Below are 7,207 nucleotides of genomic sequence, written 5' to 3' on the forward strand. Positions count from 1 at the left end.
ACTGACACACATACATATTACTTCACTAAACAGTTTTTAATTCAGTGTTTACTATATATATATATATATATGTACATATATATCTGTGAGTGTGTTTGTGCATGTACATGTGTATATGTGTGTGTGTATGAAATAATGCGAATACATATGGTTGCATGCCCATCTATTTTTGTTTTGCTTGTGCATTGAAAGGTAATCGTTCCACAGATTTATCGCTGGAACGTCAGTGGTTTCCTGCTATTACGATAGAGTAGATAGAAAATGTGATACCAAGCCACTATGTGTTCTTTTGCGCGGGTGCAGATTCAACAATGGCATATACTATCGTTGTTTACGGCCTTATCACGTTGAAAGCACCTAGTCTCGTTCGATCACCGAAGTTAAGCAACGTCGAGACTAGTTAGTACGAAGATGTGTGACCGCTTGGGAAACCTAGGTGTTGTAAGCGTTACACATTGTTTTAGCCCTTTGTGGGTAGTAAAGAAATAGGCATATACTATCGATGTGAATTGTAAGTTCTTTCTCCAAGACACGATAAATTACAATCCTAATTCTTTGAAATGAAATGAAATTTACCATGCTGGCTTTTATGCTGCCTCTACATCCGAAGTACATTTACAATTTTAAAAGAACAAAAGAATTACTCCAAATGCCATATAGTGGAATAGAACCTGAGTCATGATAATTGCGAAGAATTGTGCATACAAACAAGTATATATATAATTATGGGTGGAAATCGCAGGATTACTCTTTCCTTTTTACTCTTTTATTTGTTTCAGCCATTTGACTGCGGCCATGCTGGAGCACCGCTTTTAGTCAAGCAAATCGACCCCGGGACTTATTCTTTGTAATCCCAGTACTTATTCTATCGGTATCTTTTGCCGAACCGCTAAGTGACGGCGACGTAGACACACCAGCATCGGTTGTCAAGCAATGCTAGGGGTACAAACACAGACACACAAACACATACATAATATACATATATACATATACACGACAGGCTTCTTTCAGTTTCCGTCTACCAAATCCACTCACAAGGCATTGATCGGTCCGGGGCTATAGCAGAAGACACTTGCCCAAGATACCACGCAGTGGGATTGAACCCGGAACCATGTGGTTGGTTAGCAAGCTACTTACCCCGCAGCCACTCCTGCGCCTATATAGATTGCTATATCTATATTCAGTTTCAAATAGTTAATATATATGTAGATATAGTCATAGTCTGCAATTTTTATAATACTTCAGCTCAATACGTTAAATGGTTTTTGACACAGATAAATCGACGGATTAAATGGAATCTGAGGAACGCATGGAAAACAATGAGAATGGATAAATGTGACAGAAGGTATAACAATAAATGGATACACAGAAATATAGAATCTCGGAAAGAATGGGTCATAAAAGAGATGAGAAAATAAGAGGACAGATAAATGGCGAGGTAGAGGCAGCGAGAGTGTGAGAAAATTAGGGAGAGAGAACATAAATGACTGCAAATGGAAAGTAAATTGTTAATCAGAACTAGCTGCCAACGGACAAAACCAGAATAATATTTACTAAGTATTTTCATAATATTCTCATTAAACAATGGAAAAGGAAGTAAAATAATAGTAAAAAAAATACTAATAATGAAAGGGAAAATACAGACAAGATCCGTAAGCGATCAAATACATTAATGGGAGAAGAGTTTTCATATTCTCTACATATTTGTATTTATCCAGAATGTGTAGATAAGTAATATATCTTTAGACAGTAAATTGGAACAGATATTAAAGGCAAGATCGTATGAAAACCTTAAGCTGATATAGAATGATATATGATCGGAGTTTCCAGTGGCTTACAAATAAAAGATCAAGCGAGTTTGCGAATCGGTTCCCAAATATAATATCGACTATGCATGCATATTGATGTGCTCACATCTCTAGAACAAAGGCGGACACAAGAGTTGAAAAGATATATTTTGGTTTGTCATAATTTCATAAATGATATCTATCTATCTATCTATCTATCTATCTATCTATCTATCTATCTATCTATCTATCTATCTATCTATCTATCTATCTATCTATCTATCTATCTATCTGGCTGTCTGTCTGTCTGTCTGAGTACCTAACTATCTATCTATCTATCTATCTATCTATCTATCTATCTATCTATCTATCTATCTATCTATCTATCTATCTATCTATGCATCTATATTTCTGTGTGTGTGTGCATATCATTTCTACATATTTTATACAGGATACACATGGCCTGAAATTTTGGGGGTGGAGTCGAGTTGATTACATTAATGTCAGTGCTCACTTTGTTACTTATTTTCAAAACAGAGTCATTTACATTTTCAGCTGATACGGAAATTGAATTCGGTGAAGAGAAACGCTCGTAGTTCATTGTTGAACATGGGAAATCAGTCTAATAAAACCCGCACCTTTTCCTCACTGTCACTTTATCTCTTCTGTTGGAAGATATAGATTGACCGTGCGACAAATACTTAAGCATTGATGAATACATATCATATGAAGCTCCTGTGAATAAAGATAGAGTGATTTGACAATATTTTACTAAACTAAAAATATATAGAAAGAAGAACGCTCCACGGCAATGTCCCATAACGCATCTGCAGTTCCACTGTTGTAGATATCATTTGGGGCACTTGACTGATTGGAAAAGGGTATCCACTTAACAGACAATGAAAATCCACAAGGTTCTGACATCAACAATCGTATTCTACAAAAAACAGTAATATTGATAATCTCTTGTTAGGAAAAATGAAGGAACTTGACGTTCGAGACCACTGAAGGATGCCTTCGAATGTCATATAGAATATCTCAGGCAGCAGCTGCAAAATAACTGCAACAAATTCATGAAAAATTAAATCAAGTGCGGCAAAGCGAAAAGAACAACATCCTTCGTGTCAGCAGCGAGCTCCTCAAGAAGTCCTCTCTTCCTGACGAGCTCCGACACAACCCTGAAACTCCTCCCGGCAGACGACGTTTTCCCTCTCCGCATAAATTGGGATAGTGGACAGAATATAGCTTTATAGCTACCCTGTATTAAAGTTCGTATAATGATCTATGACTTCAATCATGATTATATGATCAAATCTGTCTTATTATTGCGTAACACTTATACGTCATTTGTTAATTCAAATCAAAGGAAATGAGTGTTGACAATTTGCTCTCAATACAAATGTAAAGCAATTTGCCACACTCGTATCATTCCACTCGATTAAGAAAACACCGCTTAAGACGGAATTCATCATGCTATCATAGGAAAATTGATAGTTCATTATACAAAATATGATGCGGAGTAAGCATATTAACATATTTCAGCCGCTGTCTCAATCTCTCATGGCCCCTATATAATGAATCTATATAATGAATCTATGGGAATAAGAATAAGCAATCTATCTGTCGTCGGGTGACAAAAGATCCGATATGTCATCATGAATATAGCTTGGAAAGTTAGGTTTGCATCGTCTAGGGTCCCACGCTCTAACCCATAACTCCTTGGGAAGCTTTACTCGAAGCTTATGGTGCAGTGTTAACACCATCTCCTCCCTTGGATTCACCCATCAGCTAACTAGAATGAGTGGGATTTGAGGCCAAGATCCAGCGAGATATTAGGGGTTGAATGAGGATCAGTGGTGCACTACTCAAAAACATAAATTATGAGCAGTCAGTGGCTATCTTCGCTCCGCGAGGGTGACTGCAGAAAAGGGTTAAGTTAACGATAACCATATCTAGAACTCATTTCAGCCAACATAGGCGGCCCTAGCAGTTATCAAGAATCTTCTCAGACTCGGTTCACTTTTTCAGTGGTAAAGCAATGTTTAGTACTTCAGATAGTGGCAACTTTGATGATCTTTGGGTAACAAGTATTATGGTTAGAAAATTTACTCTTTGCATGCATCCGCCACCGTGAAGTTATATGTTTTGATGGATCTGACAGGATGAACAAGTTCTGCTACAATTCTAACTCGGAGTGGAAAGTGTTGGAGCTAATACTGTGAAACCTTGTTTCAGGCACTAATGATTCTGAAAAATTCACCGTTTTGTATTTACCAACATTTGCATAAACACACACACACACACACACACACACACACACACACACACAAACACACACACACACACACACACACACACACACACACACACGCGCACACCACACACACACAAGTATATAATTTTATACATAAACAAATTACTGTAGCGTTGAGACCACTTTGTTTCGATGCTATAGCTGTATTTTAGCAAGCATTTAAATAGGATCTTTCATTGATGATATAATGCTAACACACGATGGAAAGTGTTTCGACCGATCCCCAGATCCTGTTCAGGTATATATTGTACCGAATAAAATGCTTGCATCTATATTTCAATAGAGTTGGTTAACATATACGATGTACATCCTTCTATAGCATAGAATATGTATACATTGTTAAAACAAATAGTGTACACAGATTCTGGAACGCACACACACTCACACACATTGATATATTCCCAGCACATGAGGCATACAAGGACACAATTTCACAAAAACTGGTGCGCGACGGTTACATGCATGTGTACGTGTGTGTTGTGTATGATGTGAGTGTATTGGTGCCTGTATCTTTATATAGAATGAGTATAATTAAAGCGTGCGTGTGTATGCGTGTGATTGTGTTTGTGAATATATATATATACACTTATATATATGTATGTATGTATGTATGTATGTATGTATGTATGTATGTATCTATCTATCTATCTATCTATATATATATACATTTTTTTATACATACATACGTACATACACACACTTTGTGTGAGTGTATACAGGATGAAAGTGAGACGGATGAATGTGAGACAAAGATAAAGAAAGAGAGTGATGAATAAATGAAGAAATATGAAACTATGTTATTTCAAAATGTTACATCTTTCTTTTATTGAAGTCTATAAGGAGGGAGTGAAGCCAAGCAGTCTGGCATCTTTTCAATTAAACCGTTATTCTTGGGTAAGAAATATTTTTGCACATTTCCAAAAACAGAAATATGTCCAGACATAGAATAGCTGTTAATTCATCTTTATATATATATATATATATATATATATATATATATATATATATATATATATATATATATATTTCTATCTCTTCTGATAATTTACATATGGTACAAGGAAGAAATGTTATCCAAAATTATTCAAGCGTATTAGTTCTCATAATTATATTGATCATTCTTTGTGCATAATTCGCTCAGATGATGAATTTAAATTAGTTTTAAGGTCAAAGATAAACACATAGCGACGTAAGAACAAAAAGAATAATAAAAAGTTGAATAAGTGTAATCAAGATACTTATTAACGATGTTCAAGCCGTTTTCTGACAACACACGTCATAATTAAGATGTTATTCATAATTAAGTCTGATAATAACCAAATTATAATAATCGATTTTGAGCTTTTAAAGACTTGCTGGTTCTATAACAATTGGTTTATATATTTTGGTATTTAAAACACAGTCATGCGTACTGTATGTGAAAGGAGGATATTCTTATACGCCAATGTCTATGTACATTGTACATACGCAGTTTGCTATTATTCCCCATGTGTTAATGATGTCTCTTGCTGTTCGAAAGGTTTTTAGTGTTGGTTCGGGGCAATTTACTTTAACCTAATCAAATAGTTAATCGCGCTTGTTTAGAACTTATATAAGAATATCAGCTAATCGGGTTAAATGTTCATTAGATTTGATTATTATTCAACGAGCCTTAATAACAAATGGAATTCTTCATTATATCTAGAGCCAAGGGTGACGTCTTTTCGTGGTCACTCGCTCTGCTCAAGAAAGCTGTCATATTTACTTTAAATGAAAAGTTTAAACCTTACAAGACAAAGAGACGTAATAATTCTAAGTACAACAAGAAAAAAGACTGGTTTATCATGTTTGTATGTAATATAGTTTAATTAATAGAAGCATTACACAGGCTGCTCACAGTGCAATTAGAAACATGCAGTCCGCTATATGATGCTTGATCAGGACATTGGGGACTGCTTCATCTACTCGCCGAGACTTGCCTGGAGAAAACTGTTGCTAGAAACATAGCAGAACAAAATACTACCTGTCAAAGACACACATGAACATAAGGTAGGGTCAACATTGGTATCATAATCAGGCATGACCTTGTAAATTGCATGGTATTGTACACACTTTAACATTAATTAAAAAATGTTTTAGGACACGATACATCTTTGTCAAAGGTATAAGTGAGTGAGAGATGTCAGAATGACTGCTTTCAAAGACAGTAAGACAAGGAAAAAGCAACTCTGAGCATAAAAAATCGGTGTATGTCAAGGCGTGCAAAGAATCGTATTTGATATAAATGCTCACACAAATTGTAAACTCACTTTGTAATACCACTCACCTGGTAAGCGAATATCCCCCTCCCCCTCCTCTTCCTCCTTCTCTTTCTCCTCCTCCTCTTCTCAGTCATTCTTGGGTTGTTGCTTGGTTTACATCAGCATTTTACAGTATATATTGTCCACGCAGAGGCTTCTTGTTCCACTGCTCCTCAATTTGTTTCTGCCCGTTCATTTTGTCCAGTCTGCTTGATCCATTTTGCTTGTTTTGTGACAGTGTTTTCAGGTTCCTCATCTAATTCAGGGTTAGTGCCAAGTTTCCTTGCGAATTTGCAAGCTTCCTTGACAATAGAATGTGATTCTTTGCTGCACACAAGCCGCAGCATCCAGTCCTCTGTACTAGATACGTACTTATTCATTGCTATTGTGGAGGTCTTATAGCACGGTTCTACCTGCATTATTCTACTTGCCCCATTGCTCTCCTTAGGTACAAACGATCAATGTCTGCTTTTGGCTGGTGCATGTTCTTAGATACTAGTAGATTATTGTCTTCTTGTTCAGGCGTTGGAGCTCTGTAAGATTTTAGAAAATGATATTGAAACTATATCGGACTACTGGAAGTGCCAGAGTGCTAATGGCTTCGATGCAATTTTTGGAGTCGAGTTCAGTTTTTAGTCTGAGTTTTATTCTCATGTAATACTCCTTTCTTGTTTTTTTTTTCCGCCATAGTAGCATGTTGTATACCATCTCCTTCGCTTATCCCCAGGTATTTATAACGTTCTTCTGGGCCAGACTCCTTCATGGTAGCGTCGGTCTCTAATTTAATGGAAGCTGTTTGCCTAAGCTTGCCTGATATAAAAGTTGCT

The 7,207-nt window shown here is 36.2% G+C and overlaps 1 pseudogene; it reads left to right on the plus strand.

The window, feature by feature from the left end:
- The first annotated feature begins 329 nt into the window (after positions 1 to 329).
- LOC115220876 lies at positions 330 to 448 on the plus strand (annotated as a pseudogene).
- Positions 449 to 7,207: the final 6,759 nt, after the last annotated feature.

Source organism: Octopus sinensis, linkage group LG1 (genome assembly GCF_006345805.1).
Source record: "Octopus sinensis linkage group LG1, ASM634580v1, whole genome shotgun sequence".
Lineage (NCBI taxonomy): Eukaryota > Metazoa > Mollusca > Cephalopoda > Octopoda > Octopodidae > Octopus > Octopus sinensis.